Source organism: Musca autumnalis, unplaced genomic scaffold, assembly GCF_047663935.1.
Source record: "Musca autumnalis isolate F117 unplaced genomic scaffold, ASM4766393v1 scaffold_2, whole genome shotgun sequence".
In the NCBI taxonomy this organism is placed as follows: domain Eukaryota; kingdom Metazoa; phylum Arthropoda; class Insecta; order Diptera; family Muscidae; genus Musca; species Musca autumnalis.
This window is the reverse complement of record NW_027411755.1, coordinates 206,719,303-206,739,794: the sequence shown is the minus strand read 5'-3', so window position 1 is coordinate 206,739,794 and position 20,492 is coordinate 206,719,303. Positions and strand designations below refer to the sequence as shown.

Sequence of the window (20,492 nt, the reverse complement as noted above, 5' to 3'; positions counted from 1 at the left end):
TTTGCCATTCTAAGATTCGTTTTGTTTTAAATGTAATCTGAATAAAATGTACATTGCAATAACTGAGTTGTAATATTTGTAAACCCAAACATGATGCTTGGTTACGATAAAGAATCAAATCTTATTTTGGCCTCAGGAACAAATATTATTTCTCTATCTCTGCCCATCCTCTGCCACATTTCCATCTTCCTAGTGTACCTTAAATGTCATGTTAAAGTGTAAATTTGTAAAACATTCGTGTAGATGGAAAATATGCTACACACTCTTGTTTTACACTGATGTATGTCCTGGTTGGTTGAACATTATATCCTGTTGCTTCTTTGGCTGGTAATATCAAGGAAGCAAGACAGAAAAAAACCTAAAAACAATCAACAAGCTAACATGTTTTGTTTTCTAGGATAATTCCCAATTGTATTATCCTTTTTTTGGTTTGTCGTTGTTGGTGTATTGTAAACATGTTTCCGTATCATAAAATCTTCTTCAAATTACACACCTTGTGTAACTGATGTAAATTTTGTTTTGTGAAGACCCTTCCACCCTAGGTTCTATTCAATATCTTGAAGAAGAAAGGAAACATCTTCCAAAAAATTGCTGTTGTTGCTTTTGTTCTTAAATGGGCAATTTGTATGCAAAATACTGTGAAAATGAATATGATAATGGTAATATTTTTTTAGGGTCGTTTAGGAGGAATCTGCTGTTGCTTTTATAGTGCTTGTTGTTGGTGTTGTGATGCAACAAGAATACAAAATGGATTTGTGGTAATGAATGATGTTAGCAGGAACATCAAATGGCCCTAATAATAGCAAAAACCAAAGGGTCATGTTTTAAGGCATCCAAAGGATATTTTTATATAAATGTCAATAAATTATGTTCTCCTTAAGGGGATTATAATGTAATTGGCATTAGAAGAAGACAACGATGTTGGCGATACTACTACGGATGCAGTGAATCATTAAAGAAGTCCCCCATAATTTATCTGTGTTCAGAACCAGTTGTGAATAATTTGTAGAAACTTAGAGATTTTCTATTTTAAAGAATGAAGATTCTTTAATTTTTGACAAATTATTCACAACTGATTCAATACATCCATAGTAGTACCTGTTAAAAGATAACGGCAAGTAGCACCAGTTAAAAGATAACTTTAGATTAAAATAAGAAAGTTTCGGGCTGTTTGCTCATGAAGTATGGACTTGCCCCTAAAAAAAACTTTTACCATCGTAATTGAGGCAGCGAATGCAAGTTGCTTCAACAAAAATCAAAGTGATTCGATATCAGGTCTTAAAGTGAACTTATCCAAAATTCTGTGTGGGAGGTACCGGATGGAGTGGACAAATATAGTCCATATTTGAACCTGATCTATATCTGGTAGATATATTGGGATGTGTTAAGGATACACCAATTCAGCCACCCCCTTCAAGAGTTACCGTACTAAAAATTTTTCCGAACATTTTTGAACTTTTGTGCGGGAGGTACCTGAAGGAGTGAGTCGATATGGCTTATCTTCAAACTTAAACTAAGTTTGGGTAAAATATTACGAAAGTCAAAATTTAAACCGAATCGGTTTATCCGTTCGAGAGTTATCGTGCGCACCAGCCAGCCAGACAGACAGACGGACGGACGTTGCTCAATCGACTCCAAATTGTCTGAAACACATTTCGTCCAAACATACTTGGGGTCTAAAACCATTATTTCGATGAGGCACATTTTGCCCGTATGAAAGTGTATATACCGTCGTTAGCATAAATGCTGAGGGTATAAAAATGTGTTCAGAAAGATCAAAGGCACAACCTACAGGGCTATAACAAAGTGTCGACCTATCTTTAAAATTTTTGGAGAAAAGTTTTATAACTACAGGGACCCTCAAAAGTCAAATAACGGGTGGTTCCTTCAAACAATGTAGTTAAGACCCTCAAAATACTGACAATCGGGAGGTACCGTTATATCGGAGCTATACCTAAACATGGACCTATGTTGACGATTTTTAGTGAAGAAGTTACGTGACCACCGAAAATTCAAAAGTCATATTACAGCTAGTTCGAATTTTTGGGAAAAGTTTCGAGGCCACTGAGAACCTCAAATGTCAAATTACAGCTAGTTCGGTTAAAAATTGTAGCTAATATCCTCAAAATACCGAAAATCGGAAGGTACTGTTATATGGGGGCTATACCAAGACATGGACATATGTTGACGATTTTTAGTGAACAAGTTTCGTGACCACTGAGACATCAAATGTCAAATTGCAACTAGTTCGGTTAAAAATTGTAGCTAAAATCCTCAAAATAACGAAAATCGGGAGGTACCGTTATATGGGAGATATACCAAAACATGGACCTATTTTGACGATTTTTGGTGGAGAAGTTTCGTGGCTACTGAGAACCTCAAATGTCAAATTACAGCTAGTTTGGGGAAAAAATTGTGACTAAAACCCTCAAAATACCGAAAATCGGGAGGTACCGTTATATGGGGTTTTTACCAAAACATGGACTTATGTTGACGATTTTTGGTGGAGAAGTTTCGTGGCTACTGAGAACCTCAAATGTCAAAAATTGTAGCTAATATCCCCAAAATACCGAAAATCGGAAGGTACCGTTATATGGGGGCTATACCAAGACATGGACCTATGTTGACGAAAAAATTTGGAGCTACCGTTATATGGGGGTTTTACCAAAAAAAATGACTTATGTTGACGATCTTTGCTGGAGAAGTTTCGTGGCTACTGAAAACCTCAAATGTCAAAAATTGTAGCTAATATCCTCAAAATACCGAAAATCGGGAGGTATCGTTATATGGGAGCTATTTGAAAACATGGACCTATTTTGACGATTTTTGGTGGAGAAGTTTCTTGGCTACAGAGAACCTCAAATGTAAAATTACAGCTAGTTTGGGAAAAAAAATTTTGGCTAAAATCCTCAAAATACCGATAATCGGAAGGTACCGTTATATGGGGGCTATACCAAGACATGGACCTATGTTGACGATTTTTAGAGAAGTTTCGTGACCACTGAGAACATCAAATGTCAAATTGCAGCTAGTTCGGTTAAAAAGTCTAGCTAAAATCCTCAAAATTCCGAAAATTGGGAGGTACCTTTATATGGGAGATATACCAAAACATGGATCTATGTTGACGATTTTTAGTGGAGAAGTTTCGTGGCTAGAGAGAACCTCAAATGTCAAATTACAGCTAGTTTGGGAAAAAATTGTGGCTAAAATCCTCAAAATACCGAAAATCGGGAGGTACCGTTATATGGGGGTTTTACCAAAACATGGACTTATGTTGACGATTTTTGGTGGAGAAGTTTCGTGGCTACTGAGAACCTCAAATGTCAACAATTGTAGCTAATATCCTCAAAATAACGAAAATCAGGAGCTACCGTTATATGGGAGTTATACCAAGACATGGACCTACACATATTGACGATTTTAGTGAACAAGTTTCGTGACCACTGAGACATCAAAAGTCAAATCGGGAGGTACCTTTATATGGGAGATATACCAAAACATGGTCCTATGTTGACGATTTTTAGTGGAGAAGTTTCGTGGCCAACGAGAAACTCAAATCTCAAATTACAGCTAGTTCGGTTAAAAATTGTGGTTATGTTGACGATTTTTGATGGAGAAGTTTCGTGGCTACTGAGAATCTCAAATTTTAAAAATTGTGGCAAAATACCGGGAGGTACCGTTATATACCGGCTATACCAAAACCTGGGCCGATACAGTTCAAAATCGAGCTTGACCTGCCTGCAAACAAAAAACGCATCTTCCCAAAATTTCAGCGTCCTATCTCCATTTTTGTGGATGCTAGAGTGATTACCACAGAGGGAAGGACATGCATAGATCAACTCAGAATTTTACCCTAATCAAGAATCTTATCTTTCTCATACATCTGTCAGCACAGTTCAGACCGATTTCATAACCTCTGAACACCATGGTAGAAGACCAAAAATAAAAGAACATTTCCGAAAGACCTTTGGTTGTCTATAAGCAGATCTTTTGACCTCCTATAAGCAGACCTTCTCGCCTTCTATAAGCAGACCTTCCAACCTTCTATAAGAAGATCTTCTGGCCTTATACAAGAATCATTTCTGGTCTTTTATACCTTCCATATCTTGGGGCGTTATACAAGAATACTTTCTGGTATTTCATAAGAATACATTCAGGCCTTCAGGACCTTCGGGTCATGTATAAGAAGAGCTTCGGGTCTACTATAAGAATCGTCGATGACATATGTAATGTCCGAACAGAGACGACGAAAGACCTGTTGCCGTTCTATAAGAAAACTTTCTGTTTTAGATCTTCATGTCTCTTGTAAGAAGTTTTTCAACCCTTTAATTAGAAGACCTTCGTGTCTCCTATGAGAAGGCATGCAGCAGATTTTCTGGCTTTCTAAAGAAACACTTTTGATTTTCTATAAGAATCTATTCTGACCTTCCTTCTATAAGAAGACTTTCTAGCCTCATAAGAATACCTTCTGGCTATCTACAAGAAGATATTCTGATATTCTATAAGGAGACGTTCTGGAGTTCTATGTATAAGAAGAATTTGTGGTCTTCTATATGATGACATTCGAGCATCTAGTAAGAAGGATTTCTGGTCTTTTATAAGAAGACCTACTAGTCTTATATAAGAAGACCTTCTGACCTTGACTTGCTTGCCTTCTAATAAACAACGGTTGACCCTTTTTGAGGAAATCTTCTGCGCCTCTACAAGATGACCTGTCTGATCTGTCTGACTTTCTGTAAAAAGAACCCCTTCTGGTCGTCTATATAAGACCTTCTGGCCTTCTTTAAGAAGACCTTCTAGCCTTATACAACAATACCCTCTGGAAATATATAAGAAGATATTCTAGTCTTCTATAAGGAGACGTTCTGGAGTTCTATAAGAAGAACTTGTGGCCTTCTATATGAAGACATTCGAGCATCCAATAAGCAGTCCTTCTGGTCTTTTATAAGAAGAATTTGACATTCTATAAGAAGACTTCCTCCTTGCCTTCTAAAAAAACAACTTTTGACCTTTTATGAAACAATCTTCTGGACCTCTACAAGATGACCTTCTGCCTGTCTATATGAAGACTTTCTGGTAGTCGATAAGAAAACCATTTGGTCTTCTACAAGCAGACCTTCTGGCCTTCTATAAGAAGACCTTCTGGCTTAATACGAGTATAAGAATACGTCCTGGCCTTTTATAAGAATACATTCAGGCCTTCAGGCCCTTCGCGTCATGTATAAGAAGACCTTCTGAGGAACATGAAAATATTCGCCGCTAAATTCACTCTCACATTGGAAACGTTAGCGCTATGCATTGGAAGAATATTTAAACCTGCCAGAATGCCGCCCTGAGGACTACCACATGTGCCTCCTCTTGACACCACTGGACCATTTTCATGAGGAAACGCGCAAGCAGTACAGAGATGCAGTATAAATGCCGTACTTGGGGACCACCCCCATCCATCGAAGCGAAAGAACTCCAACTGCCAAGGCAAACACAAATGGTTTTAGCCCAGTTAAGATCCGGACAGCCGTCATAATTTGTATTGGGGCCAAATTGATGCCATGATACCCAGAATATGCCCGGTATGTGGATTGGGACCGCTGCATTTGTTTAGCTGCCCCCGTAACCGCACTCACCTGTCTCCTGATTTTTTATGGACTCAACCAGTCCAAGTTGCAGTCTGGATACAGGGGATATGTAACCTGTAACTGAAATAATACACGAGCGAACATATTTACGTTGCCACAAATAGGACCTTCTGACCTCCTAAAAGAACACATTCGGGCCTCCTATAAGAAGAGCTTCCGACACTTCTTTCTATAAGCAGACCTTCTGGCCTTCTGCAAGAAGATCTTCGGGCCTCATATAAGAAGATATTCTGGCCTTCTATAAGCAGACTTCTATGATACGACCATCTGGCCTTCTATAAGAAGAACATCTGGCCTTCTATAAGAAGTTCTTCTGGCCATATACAAGAAGACCTTTTTAGCTGCCCGGCTAACCCCACTCACCTGTCTCCTGATTCTTTATGGACGCAACCAGTCCAAGTTGCAGAATTTTTGAGTCTGGATACAGAGAACCCATTAACTGAGAACTGAAATTACACGATCGAACATATTTACGTTGCTACAAATAGGACCTTCGGAACTCCTTTAACAACACATTCGGGCCTCCTATAAGAAGACACTGTGGCCTTCTATAAGAAGAGCTTCCGACCCTTCTATAAGCAGACCTTCTGGCCTTTAAAAAAATAACTTTTCGCCTTCTACAAGAAGACCTTCGGGCCTCATATAAGAAGACATTCTGGCCTTCTATAAGCTGACTTCTCTAAGACGACAATCTCGCCTTCTATAAGAAGAACATCTGGCCTTCTATAAGAAGTTCTTCTGGCCATATACAAGAAGACCTTTTTAGCTGCCCGGCTAACCCCACTAACCTGTCTCCTGATTCTTTATGGACGCAGCCAGCCCAAGTTGCAGAATTGTTGAGTCCTATAAGAACACATTCGGGCTTCCTACAAGAAGACATTGTGGCCTTCTATAAGAAGAGCTTCCAACGCATGTACAAGCGGACCTTCTGGCCTTTTAAAAAAAGACTTTGCACCTTCTATAAGCTGACATTCAGGCCTTCTACAAGCAGACCACTCACCTGTCTCCAGATTCTTTATGAATGCTACCAGTCCAAGTTGCTGAACTTTTGAGTCTGGATACAGTGGAACCATGACCTGATAACTGAAATAATACACAATCGAACATATTAACACTACTACAAATAGGACCTTCTATAAGAAGACACAGTGGCCTTCTATAAAAAGAGCTTCCGATGCTTGTATAAGCAGATTTACTGGCCTTCTAAAAAAAAAACAACTTTTGACCTTCTATAAGCAGACTTTCTGGCCTTTTACAAGAAGACCTTCGAGCCTCATATAAGAAGCTATTCTGACCTTCCATAACCAGACTTCTATAAGACGACCATCTGGCCTTCTATAAGAAGAACATGTTGCCTTCAATAAGAAGAACATCTGATCTTCTAAAAACATCTTTTGACCTTTTATAAGAAGACCTTCTGGTCTTCTGTAAGTATACCTTGTGACCTTCTATAATAGGACCATCTGGCCTTCTATAAGCAGACCTTCTGGCCTTCTACAAGAAGATCTTCTGGCATTCTACAAAAAGATCTTCTGGCCTTCTACAAGAAAATCCTCTGGCCTCCTATAGAAGACCTTCTGGCCGTCTATAAGAAGACCCTCTGGCAAATAAGAAGATCTCCTGGCATTCAATTAGAAGACAATTTGGCCTTATGTAAGAAGACATTTATGCCTTATTTTACAAAAACTTATCTAAGAAGATCTCCCGGACTTCTATAAGAACATCTCCCGGGATTCTATAAGAATATCTACTGGCCTTCTATAAGATTTTATTCTGGCCTTCTTTAAGAAGAAGACCTTCCGGCCTTCTGGTATAACATAAAAAACCTTCTGGTATTCTATAATAACTTGTGGCCTTCAATAAGAAGACTATCTGGCCATCTATAGGAAGACCATCTGGCCTTTTATAGGAAGACCGCCTGGTCTTCTGTGAGATTTTTTCCCCTTCTGTAAAAGGTTATTCTGGTCTTCAATTAGAGACATTTTATAAGAACTGAATATCTTCTTATAAAATGTATCTAATTGAAGACTTCTAGAAGAAGTCTTGCTGGCCTTCTGTCCTTCTATACCCTGCCATTCGGGCCTTCTATAAAATGCCGCTTAGCCTTCAATAAGATGACCTTCTGGCCTTCTTTAAAATACCTTAAAATACCTCTAAATTCTATTCTTGTCTATTCTTGTCTTCTATAAGCAGATATTTTTTCTGGCCTCCAATTAAAAATCTACCGAGCAGAAAATAAAATTCTGACCTTATTTTAAGTTTCAAAACAGCCAAAGACTGGGTTTTATTTTTTAAGTCAAGAGGCTAAGCTATCAGAAGACCTTCTGGCCGACTACAAGAATACCCCCTGGCCTATAAGAAGATCTCCTGGCCTTCTGTTGGAAGACATTCAAGCCTTATTTTACAAGAAGATTTCCCCGGCTTCTATAAGAAAATCTTCTTACCTTCTGTAAGAAGGTTTGCTGGCCTTCTGCCCTGCTATTCGGGCCTTCCATAAAATACAGTTTGGCCTTCAATAAGATGACCTTGTGGCCTTCTTTAAAATACCTTTTGGCAGTCTAAAAGAAGACATTCTTGTCTTCTATAAGCAGATCATTTTTTCTGCATAAGTAGACATTGTGGCCTCCAAATAAAAATCTTCCGAGCAGAAAATAAAATGCTAACCTTATTTTAAGTCCCAAAACAACCCAAGACTTGTGAGATTCAATCTTTAAGTCAATAGGCTAATAGGAGAGTATAAACGGAAAAAGTGTCAGGACTACTTCACCCAATGTAACAGCAACGAATCTTGAAATCGTAATGCGATGACTTAGTACAGTTCTTCGGACGTTATATTAGGATGTATGGACTTGCCCATATACATATTTGTTATCAAGACCACAAGTACTACCTTAAATGAAAGTTTCACAAGTGTCAGCGAACATCCCTTAAACCATACCTAACTATAAATGTTTGCTCTTTTGTAGTAGAGATAATCGAGGATCCACCTTCGTACTTCAGTTAAGTTTCAGAAAAAAATTTCGATGTGCAAAGGTTGGACCAAATCGGTCACTGTCTTCGTGATCACCAGCCACCATTTAAGTTGGTCACCGTAAAATTTTTTAAAGCGTTCGGATCGTTATGTCAGCGATTATGGTATTGCCTACGGAAAAATATGATATCGTTGTAGTAATCCGTCAATATTTCACAAACACTCCTTAAACTGCAGTGCATTTTAGCGACAAATCCATTATTTTCATTTGAACCCTTTGTCATTCCATTTGAGGAACTCCAAATTTTAAGATTTCTGAAATACTCAATAAGTTTCCCTAATTGCCATGTGTTAAACTAAACCTCTAATACTACTTTACGACAAATAACACATCCTGATCCCTTAAAAGAATATTATAAATTAATTCATAAATGGGCGTGTAAAAATGTTTAGCACAAAAATTCAAACAAGAAAAAACATCTTAGCGGTTTTACTATAACAACAGTCATTAGATAGGTTTGGGAGGGTGGCGAGGCATAAAAAGCCCACATTCCAGCATTTCAGGCGGCAAGAAGCAGCCTTATTTAAAGCCTCCATAAAATCCATTATCATTTGGCAACACCCTGATGCTATTACCGCCATTACTATTATTACATGACTACACAGCAACATCATTACGATTATGGCGAAGAAAATGGTGTTGGAAGAGGTGGCAAAGATGCTGTCTAAAGCATCAGCAACTACACCATCCATGGTCATCAAAACCCGCCGCCGCTCATTGTTGTAAAACACAACACATGCTGATGCTGCTGCTCATAACCGCCGCTCTTCTTTGTAACTGTTACTGAACTTTGTCAGTCAGTCGATTTACATGTAACAGCAGTCAAAACAATATTTGAAGAACAAACAACAAAGGACGAAGAAAGCATTAAAAAAGTTAATACAGCAAAAAAATGTAGAAAAAAGCAGGAGTCAAAGAAAATACCATAAAAAAGGCCGACGTCTTTAGTATTTGAGACACATTTTCGCACAATATTAAACGCAAAAGAAACAAAAAAAAAAAATCAAACCTATAAAATTTGCAACAAATGTCGTTACATTGCAAATTTTCCACCCTTCCCCATTTTCGTCACAAGTGTTTTTAACAGTTTGGCATAGCATGCCACCACCCACAGGGAGAGAATTTGTTTTATTGAATAAGTTCATCCCGTTTTTCCTTCCTTTCGGAAGTGAGGATAGTAAAAAATAAACAATACCATTAAACACCTTTTTATGAGGTTTTTCATACCTCATCATTATCTTCCCAACCCACCACCACTAGTATTGATAGAAAATTAAAAATAAAAGGAGGCTTTCTTATAGAATATCAGTAGATCTCACAGAAGACCTGCAGGACTTCCTATATAAGACCTATAGGTATACCTATAGAAGACCTGTAGGTCTTCCTCTAGAAGACCTGTAGGTCTTCCTCTAGAAGACCTGTAGGTCTTCCTCTAGAAGACCGGTAGGTCTTCCTCTAGAAGACCGGCAGGTCTTCCTCTAGAAGACCGGTAGGTCTTCCTCTAGAAGACCTGTAGGTCTTCCTCTAGAAGACCTGTAGGTCTTCCTATAGAAGACCTATAGTTCTTCCTTTGGAAGACCTATAGTTCTTCCTTTGGAAGACCTGTAGGTCTTCTTTTGGAAGACCTGTAGGTCTTCCTATAGACGACCGGTAGGTCTTCCTATAGACGACCGGTAGGTCTTCCTATAGACGACCGGTAGGTCTTCCTATAGACGACCGGTAGGTCTTCCTCTACAAGACCGGTAGGTCTTCCTATAGACGACCGGTCTTCCTGTAGAAGACCTGTAGGTCTTCCTATTGAAGGTCTTCCTATAGAAGACCTGTAGGTCTTTCTCTAGAAGACCTGTAAATCTTCCTTTAGAAGACCAGAAGACCCATAGGGTTTCCCCTAGACGACCTGTAGGTCTTCTATAGAAGACCTGTAGGTCTTGCTAAAGAAGACCTCAGGGTGGATATTTTTCGTATAGAAAAAACTCAGTTGTTATGGTGCGAGCATTTTTTGTATAGAAAAAAACCTCAGTCTATAGGGTGTGAGAATTTTTTGTATAGAAGGAACCTCATGTCATGAGGGTGTATGAAATTTTATTATATAAAATCCTCAGTCCTAAGGGTCTGAGGATTTTTTTATAGAAGAAAACGTAGTCCTGAGATTTTTTCAATTGAAAAACGGCATTCCTGAGGGTCTGATTTTTTTTTTTTTTTTTTTTTGTATGGAAAGAAACTCAGTGAGAATTTTTTATAGGAAAAAAAACTCAGTCCTTAGGGTGTGAAAATTGTTTCTGTAGAAAGAACCGCACTACTGAGGTTCTACGAATTTTTTTATAGGAAGAACCTCAGTCCCATAGAAGACCTGAAAGTCTGAGTATTTTTTCTCACAGTCGTGAGGGTACGATTTTTTTTAGAAAAGACCTCAGTCCTGAGGTTGTTAGACATTTTTTGTATAGAAAAACCTCAGTTCCGAGGGTGTGAGCATTTTTTCTATAGAAAACACCGCAGCACTGATGGTCTAAGAATTTTTGTATAGAAAGAACCTCAGTCCTGAGGTTGTGAGAAATGTTTCTTAAAAACCCTTAGTCCCGAGGATGTGAAAATTTGTTCTATAGCAATAACCGCACTCCTGAGGGTCTGAGAATTTTTTGTATAGAAAGAACCTCGGCTCAGTCCCATAGAAGACGTGAGGGTCTGAGTATTTTCCATTGAAAAAAAATCAGTCGTGTGGATACGAAATTTTTTAGAAAAGACCTCAGTCCTGAGGCTGGTTGTGAGAAATTTTGCTATAAAAAACTAAGGGTCTGAGATTTTTTTATTTATAGAAAAAACACAACCTTGAGGTTGTGATATTTTTTCAATAAAAACAAGTAAAAAAGTGTCAGTCGGCTTTGCCGACAGAGGTATACCCTCAGCCAATGTGAATTGAAACTTTCATCTACGGACAGATAGAACGTACATATTTAGCGTCTCTTCAGAATTTTGTGGCCCTTTTTCAATATTTGAAATTGCGACAAACATGTGGATTAGGAATTAACACAAATGTTGAACTTTTGTGGGGGAGGTAACCTTAGGGAGGACCGATATGGGCCATTTTTGAAGTTAAACTAAATTTTGACAAAATATTAGGAGATCCAAAGTTTGGACCAAATTGGTTGCACCATTCAAGTGATATCGTCCTAACATTTTAGTGACATTAAATATTGGGGAGAAGTAGCTGAAGTTGGGGACCGGTATTGCCCCATGAAACTAAGTTTGGATATAATATGACGAAGACCAAATGTTGCACCAAATCGGTAGAACAGTTCGAGAGCCACATATGGTGCCATAGGGGTTTTTACAACTTTCGGGATGTTTTCCCAAGAAGTATGGACCTGCCCCTGCCCCTTTTACCGTCGTAATGGAGGTAGCGAATGCAAATCGCTTCAACAAAAATCAAAGTGATTCGAGAGCAGGTCTTAAAGTGAACTTATCCGAAATTTTGTGTGGGAGGTAACCAAAGGAGTGGACAAATATAGTCCATAATCGAACCTGATCTATATCTGGTAGATATATTAGGATGTGCAGAGTATGGATTACATCAGTCACTCCCTTCAAGAGTTATCGTGCGCATATTTTTTCCGAAGATTTTTTAATTTTTGTGAGTGAGGTACCTGAAGGAGTGGACCGACATGGTTTATCTTCGAACTTAAACCATGTTTGGACAAAATATTACGAAGGCCAATTTTGGTCATAGGGGTTTTTTGCACCTACAAGGCTATTTTCTCAGGAAGTATGGACTTGCCCCTTATGAAACTTGTACCGTCGTATGGGGGACAGCGAATACAAGTTGTTACAACAAAAATCAAAGCGATTCGAGAACTTTTCCGAAATTTTGTGTGGGAGGTACCCGAAGTTGTGGACCGATTGAGTCCATATTTAAACTTCATCTAACTCTGGTAGAACTTTCACGATGTACAAAGTGTGGGCCAAATCGATTACTCCCTTCAAGAGTTATCGTGCGCACACATTTTCCGAACATTTTCGAACTTTTGTGGCGGAGGTACCGGAAGGAGTGGACCGATATAACCCATCTTGGAACTTAAACTAAGTTTGGGCAAAATATTACGAAAGCCAATTTTTGAACCGAATCGGTTGCTCCGTTCGAGAGTTATCGTGCGCACCAGCCAGCCAGACAGACAGACGGACGGACATGGCTAAATCAACTCCAAATTGTCTGAAACACATTTCGTCCAAACATACTTGGGGTCTAAAACCATTATTTCGATGAGGCACATTTGGTCGTATGAAAGTGTATATACCCTCGTTAGCATAAATGCTGAGGGTATAAAAACCGCAGTCGTGAGGTGGGATAACTGTTTTGTATAGAAAGGGGTGTGAGAACTTTTTTAGTAGTCCTCAGGGTCTCAGTAGCTCTTTCCATAGAAGACCTGACGTCTTCATATAGATGACCTGTAGGTCTTCCCATAGAAGACCTGTAGATCTTCTCATAGAAGATAGGTCCTCTTTAGAAGACCAGAAGCTCATCCTATAGAAGACCTGTTGTTCTTCCTAATAATTAGAAATAATTGACAGTTATTATCGCATGAAACAAGGATAAAAAATAGAATGAAGGAGATGGAAGAAAAGTAGAATACAGAAGAAAATGCAATGCACAAATCCATGTATATATGTACATGCCTCTGGCCGTAACAACTCAGTTTTTTGGACATGCCAAATTGTAACAACATCATTTGCAGTTTCTTGCCTGCAGTTATTGTCTGTACTTTGGTCAAAATTTCAACATGCCCACTGTTGTCATAGTTACTGGTTAAACTGGATATTAAACAAACGTTGGTGTTGTTAGCCAACTTTTTGCTTAGCTATTTTAAGACAAGTAAGGGCTAAAAATAACTTTGTAACGTAAGTGAATTTCGTGTTTCTTTATTTCTCCTTTGACAGTAGGCCACAAATGTGCGAGGTTCATGTTTGCTCCTGACAACAGCAACAGTGTATAGAAGACCAATAGGACCAGTAGAACATCAGTAGGACTTACATGCATGCCTTTAATAGGTCTTCCTAAAAGAGACTTTTGGTTGTTCCTACAAAAGGCCACTAGGTTTTTTAATATATGACTACTGTGTCTCGCTAAAGGAAGACGATCAGGTCTTTCTATAGAAGATCTTCTCATGTCATAGAGAGGTGTTTGAAAATAAATATTGATTATGTAAAGAAGACAAGACTCTGTACACATCCATCTATTTGAAAAAAAAAAATACATTCTAAATTGTAGGTGATTGTTTTCTACGAAATCTTCCACCTACTCTAAGACACCAATCTGCAACATAAGTTCAAAGATTAGCTGTAGTTTTTTTCTGTTATACCGCCATGTTTTCTTTTACCTGAAGATTTTCAAATTTTAACGTTTTTATGGCGTAAAGAAAATCCTAGCTAATATCAACTTTTGGTTGCTATGCAGTTTTCTTCAGTTCAGGTCGTTCTGTACAACATTGGCAATGGCATTAAGAAGTAAAAATGTGGCACAATAAAATATCAGCTCAAGGAAGTCAAGTTGGCGCTGCTAAGCATTCGGCAAAAAGTAAACTTTTCACGTACACCACAGCACACATCATCTTCGCGTAAGCATCATTTTAATGCTTTTTTACTGTGGCATAAACGACGGTATGAGGTATTTTATTCTTAAGGCAGCATGAGGATGAAAGCAACAAGCAACCAAGTTACAACTTGAGATTGGATGGCAAGCAGCGGCTGCATCACACATGGAAACGTTGACGTTTTAATGCCACAATATCGTGGGATGTTAGAGATGGGATGTCAAAAATGTCGAAAACTCGTTTTGTGGGTTCTTAAAAATAGTAGTTCTATATCAGGGAAATCATGAATGTCAACTCACCGTGAGTTTTGTCTTTCTGCCGTTTCAATTGAAGAGGGAAGGTGAGAAAACTCACGGGGAGTAGATATTCATGATTGGACTGTATATGATTTAAAAACAAATTTAAATCCATCTTCAAAAAATATTAAAAAAACATGATTTATAGAAGTTTCAAAAAATATACACATATATTTCTTAAATGCACGTATTTTAGATATTTAAAAAATATTTTCAAAAAAAAAAAAAAATCAACGAATGTTAACACGGTGGCGGACGCAAGCAAATTCAGAGAGGTGAATAAAATGACACCCAATTATTTTCGAAATTTGTTTTTTTGTTTTTATTTATTAATTATTGATTATTATTATTATTTTATTTATTTATTACAGAAGGTATCTTGTTGAAATAAATCGTATTATGTATATTAATCACCAAAACTTAAGATTGTATACAAGTAAATGAACAAAAATTGGCTGACAATGTGAATGCTATAGCATTCACGTCATTTTGCATCGGAATGCTATAGCATTCACGTCCGTGAAAGTGTTAAATTTTAAGAAACATATTTTTAACAAATTCACATTTCGTAGCTGTTTTAATCCACGTTTTGTGGATTTTTCAAGAAAATCTAGGTTTTGCAGATTTTTTTAAAAAATATTTTTACAAAAATCCACTTCATGTAGATTTTTCACAAAAATATTTTTTAAAAAATTCACATTGTGTAGATTTCTCAAAAAAAATATTTTTTTTTAAAAATTCATTTGTCAAAAAAAAATATTTTTTTAAAAAATCCACATTTTGTAGATTTTTCAAAAATATACATTTCAAAGAATCAATTTATATTTTAAAAATTTATTTTTTAAAAATCCAAATTTTGTAGATTTTTCAAAAACAAAAAAAAAATAAATTTTAAGAATCCACATTTTGTAGATTTATAAAAATATTTCTTAAAAAATCAATATTTTGTAAATTGTTAAAAAAATATATATTTTAAATAATACATGTGCTGTAGATTTAAAAAAATTAAACTCATGTTTTGTAGATTTTTAAACTTTTTAAAGTTTGGAAAAATATTTTTTTAAAAAATCCACGTTTTATAGACTTTTGAAAAACAATGCTTTTTAAAACAAATTTCGCAGATTTAATGATGTTTCGAAAATATTTTCAAAAAAAAAAACAAGTTTTGTTGATTTTTCAAAAAAAAATATTTTTTAAAGAATCTACGTTTTGTAGATTTTTCAAAATAAATATGTTTTTTAAAAAAAGCACGTGTTGTAGATTTTTCAATTTTTTTAAACCAACGTATTGTACATTTTCCAGAAAGAAAAAAAATCAGGTCTTGTAGATTTTTCAAAAAAATTAAAAATTCAAGTTTTAAGATTTTCCAAAAAATGTTTCTTTAAAAAATCCACGTTTTGTAAATTTTCTAAAAAATATTTTTTAAAAAATCCACACATTTTGTAAATATTTTTTTAAGAGTGTACGTGTTGTAGATTTTTCATTTTTTTCACTCACGATTTGTAGATTTGAAAAAAAATCAAAAATTCACATTTTGTAGATTTAAAAAAAAATTAAAAATTCACGTTTTTTAGATTTTCCAAAAATATGTGTGTTTTTTTAATCCAAATTTTGTAGATTAAAAAAAATATTTTTTAAAAAAAGGGGTTTTTTTAGATTTTTTAAAAAATCCACAATTCGTAGAATATTCAAAAAATATTTTTTTAAAAATTTCAAATTCTGTAGATTTTTCAAAAAACAAAAATATTTTTTAAAAAATCCATATTTTGTAGATTTTTAAAAAAAATATTAGTTAAAAAATGCTTTTTTTAATTTTTTTAAATCCAAATTTTGTAGATATTTCCAAAAAAATATTTTTTTTTAATCCACGTTTTGTAGATATTTCGAAAAAAATAAAATCCACGTTCTATAGATATTTTGAAAAAATATTTTTTTTTAAATCCTTTGTACATATTTCGAAATTTTTTTTTTAAATCCACGTTTTGTAAAATTTTCAAAAAATGCTATTGAATTTTAAAAAAATGTATTTTTGGAAAATTTTCAAAACAATATTTCTTTAAAACATCCACTTGTTCTAGATTTTCTAAAAACTATTTTTAAAAAAAATCCGAGTTTTGCAGATTTTTCAAAAAACATTTTAGAAAAATCCACTTCATAGATTTTTCAAAAAAAATATTTTTAAAGCGTATAGACTTTTGAAAAACAATACTTTTTTAAAACAAATTGCGCAGATTTGATGATGTTCCGAAAAAAATATTTTCAAAAAAAAAATACAAGTTTTGTAGATTTTTCAAAAAAAAAAAAAAAAAAAAATATTTTATTAAAAGCTCGTGTTGTAGATTTTTCAATTTAAAAAAAAAAAAACTAACGTTTTGTTTCAAAAAGAAAAAATTAGGTTTTGTAGATTTTTCAAAAAAAAAAAAAAATAAAAATTCAAGTTTTGTAGATTTTCCAAAAAAAAAAATGTTTCTTAAAAAATCCACGTTTTGTAGATTTTATAAAAAATATTTCTTAAAAAATCCACACATTTCGTAGATATTTTAAAATAAATTTTTTTTAAGAGTGTACGTATTGTAGATTTTTCATTATTTTAACTCACGATTTGTAGATTCGGAAAAAATTAAAAAATTCACATTTTGTAGATTTAAAAAAATTAAAAAATTCACATTTTGTAGATTTTCCAAAAACATGTTTTTTTTAAACCAAATTTTGTAGATTTAAAAAAATATTTTGTAAAAAATGCATGTTTTGTAGATTTTTTAAAAAATCCACAATTCGTAGAATTTTCAAAAAATATTTTTTAAAAAATTCGTATTATATAGATTTTTCAAAAAATATAAATTTTTAAAAAATCCATATTTTGTAGATTTAAAAAAAAAATATTTTTTTATTTTTTTTTTTTAAATCCAAGTTTTGTAGATATTTCCAAAAAAATATTTTTTTTCAAATCCACCTTCTGTAGATATTTCGAAAAAATATGTTTTTTTAAATCCACATTTTTTAAAATTTTCAAAAAATACTATTGAATTAAAAAAAAAAACAGATGGCAGAGACACTAGATCGACGCTTTGCAAAAATATTGTTATTGTTGTAATAGCTTTAAATATTATTTATCCTGATGATGTCTTTCGAAGAAAGACGAAATATTGAATAAAATAATACATAAATAAAAACAACAACATCAAGACATCGAGCTCGTTTTAATTAATATAATTAGAATATTTAAAATAAAGGTCGAAGTAAATAGTCAAAAATCGTAAAAAATATATATTTTTTTAAAAAACCACATTTTGAATTTAAAAAGAATAATAATAATAATAATATTGGCGTTTTGTGACATTTTCAAAAAATATTTTTTTAAGAATTTAACCTTTGTAGAATTTTTCAAAAATATTTTCTAAAAATTTACATTTTGTAGAATTTTCAAAAAATATTTTTTTAAAAAACGACGTTTTGTAGAATTTTCAAAAAAAAAATTTAAAATTCCACGTCTTGAAGAATTTTCAAAAAATATTTTTTTAAAAATTGACGTTTTGTAGAATTTTCAAAAAATATTTTTTTTAAAAATTGACGTATTGTAGAATTTTCAAAAAATATTTTTTTAAATCCACGTTTTTGTAGAATTTTCAAAGAAAATATTCTTTTAAAAATACACGATTTTTGGAGAAATTTCAAAAAATATTTCTGTAAAAAATACATGTTTGTAGATTTTAAAAAAAATATTTTTTTAAACATTTTTATTTTATTTTTTTTTAATCCCCGGTTTGTAGAAGTTAAACGAAATATTTTTTTTTAAATCCACGGTTGGTAGAAGTTAAAAGAAATATTTGTTTAATTCCACGGTTTGTAGAATTTTCAAAAAATATTTTTTTTTAATTCCACGGTTTGAAGAATTTTTCAAAAAATATTTTTTTAAAAATCCAAGTTTGTAGATTTTTAAAAAAATATTTTTTAAACATTTTTATTTTTTTTTAAATTCACGGTTTGTAGAATTTTCAAGAAATATTTTTTTAAATCCACGTTTTGTAGAATTTTCAAAAAATACTATTGAATTAAAAAAAATACTTTTTTTGTATAATTTTAATTTTTTGACGATTTGTAGAATTTGAAAAAAATAAAAAAAATTAATATAGGCGTTTTGTGGCATTTTCAAAAAAAAAAAATTTAAAATTTAATCTTTGTAGAATTTTTCAAAAATATTTTCTAAAAATTGAGATTTTGTAGAATTTTCAAAAAATCTTTTTTTTTTAATCCACGTTTTGTAGAATTTTCAAAAAATCTTTCTTTAAAAATCCACGTCTTGTAGAATTTTCAAAAAATATTTTTTTTTAAAAAATTTTGTACAATTTTCAAAGAATATTTTTTTTTAAATTGACGCATTGTTGAATTTTCAAAGAAATAATTTAAAAAAACGTTTTTGTAGAATTTTCAAAAAATAATTTTGTAAAAAATCCAGGTTTGTAGATTTTTCAAAAAATATTTTTTTTAACATTTTTATTTTATTTTTTATTTTTTCAATCCCCGGTTTGTAGAATTTTCAAGAAATATTTTTTTTTTAATCCACGGTTTGTAGAATTTAAAAGAAATATTTTTTAAATGTACGGTTTGTAGAATTTAAAAGAAATATTTTTTTTAAATCCACGGTTTGTAGAATTTTCAAAAAATATTTTTTTTATATCCACGGTTTGTAGAATTTTCAAAAAATAGTTTTTTTTAAACCCACGGTTTGTAAAATTAAAATAATAAAAATTGAAGTTTTGTAGAATTTTCAAAAAAAATAAAATAAAAATGACGTTTTGTAGAATTAAAAAAAATAAAAATTGACGTTTTGTAGAATTTTCAAAAAGATTTTTTTAAATCCACAATTTGCATAATTTTCAAAAAATATTATAAATATATGGATTTAAAAAAATCCTCGTTTATAAACACTTCAAAAAAAATCTTTAGAAACACACCTTCAAGATACTTTTTATACAGCCCATCACTGATGACCAAGGAGACAGAATAAAAAAAACTCATGCAAACCTTTTTCCTTAACAACAGTAGCCATCAAAAGGCATGCAGCCAGCCACCCAATCATATGACGGACGGGACTGGTTAGACGCGCACATTTATTTAACAACCCAAAAATATGTGGCTTTTTAGGTTGGCGATTTCTTTGCCGTCCTAGATGCTGATGATGATGGCGGCAGACAATAGCATCGTCTTAACTCGTTATGAAAGGTTACAGGAAGGAGCCCCTCTAACAGCAAGTGGTTAAACCAGCCTTTCAGGTTTTCAATGTAATTCCTTGGTCTTAAGTTTTTTTTGTGTGTTCGGTGTGATTATTGCATGGCATCAACGTGCATCCATCCACCACAAATTAAACCAAAAAGAAGTGAGAAAAATTAAGGCTGGCGCAAACATGTTTGTTGTACATTTTGCCGGTTGGGCAGAAAAGCGAGGACAAATTGAAGAAAGGAAATGAATTTATGAATTTTATGTCGTGTGACAATTTGTAAAATTGTTGCTTTTTCAAATAAAAAGATCATCATAAAATCATTAACAAATGTGTGTTGATTACTTCATTTGAAATTTAATGTACCAGAAATATTCATTGGGAACATTAGTAACCACATAACCAGTTCACCTTGCATCCTCTTGCAAAAATTTATGACATATCGTTACATAAAAAGAGTATTAAAGTTGGATATAGCCCAGACTTAAAACAATATTTTATTTTTAATAATTGTTTTTATTGCAACAATACATACCGTTAAAATGAAATATTGTTATATCTGAAATAAAAGAAGGAAAGTAGATTTATTAGCTATTCAGTGATGAGTATATGGTTTTAAAAATATATGAATTAAAGAAGACTTTTTCAACATCGTTGAATACAAATGGTCTTCATATAGAAGATCAATGATCTTCTTTTAGAAAGGTCTTCAAAAAAACTTCCAAGAA

At 33.5% G+C, this 20,492-nt stretch overlaps 1 protein-coding gene across 2 annotated transcripts in view; it reads right to left on the bottom strand.

The window, feature by feature from the left end:
* Window positions 1-20,492, bottom strand: part of grp (serine/threonine-protein kinase grp) — a 191,826-nt gene that overhangs the window by 114,107 nt on the left and 57,227 nt on the right. For both annotated transcript variants that reach the window (XM_073970680.1, XM_073970681.1), the window contains exon 2: window positions 20,300-20,323. The gene's annotated coding sequence lies outside the window, so the exon portion shown is untranslated. The remainder of the gene's footprint in view (window positions 1-20,299; window positions 20,324-20,492) is intronic.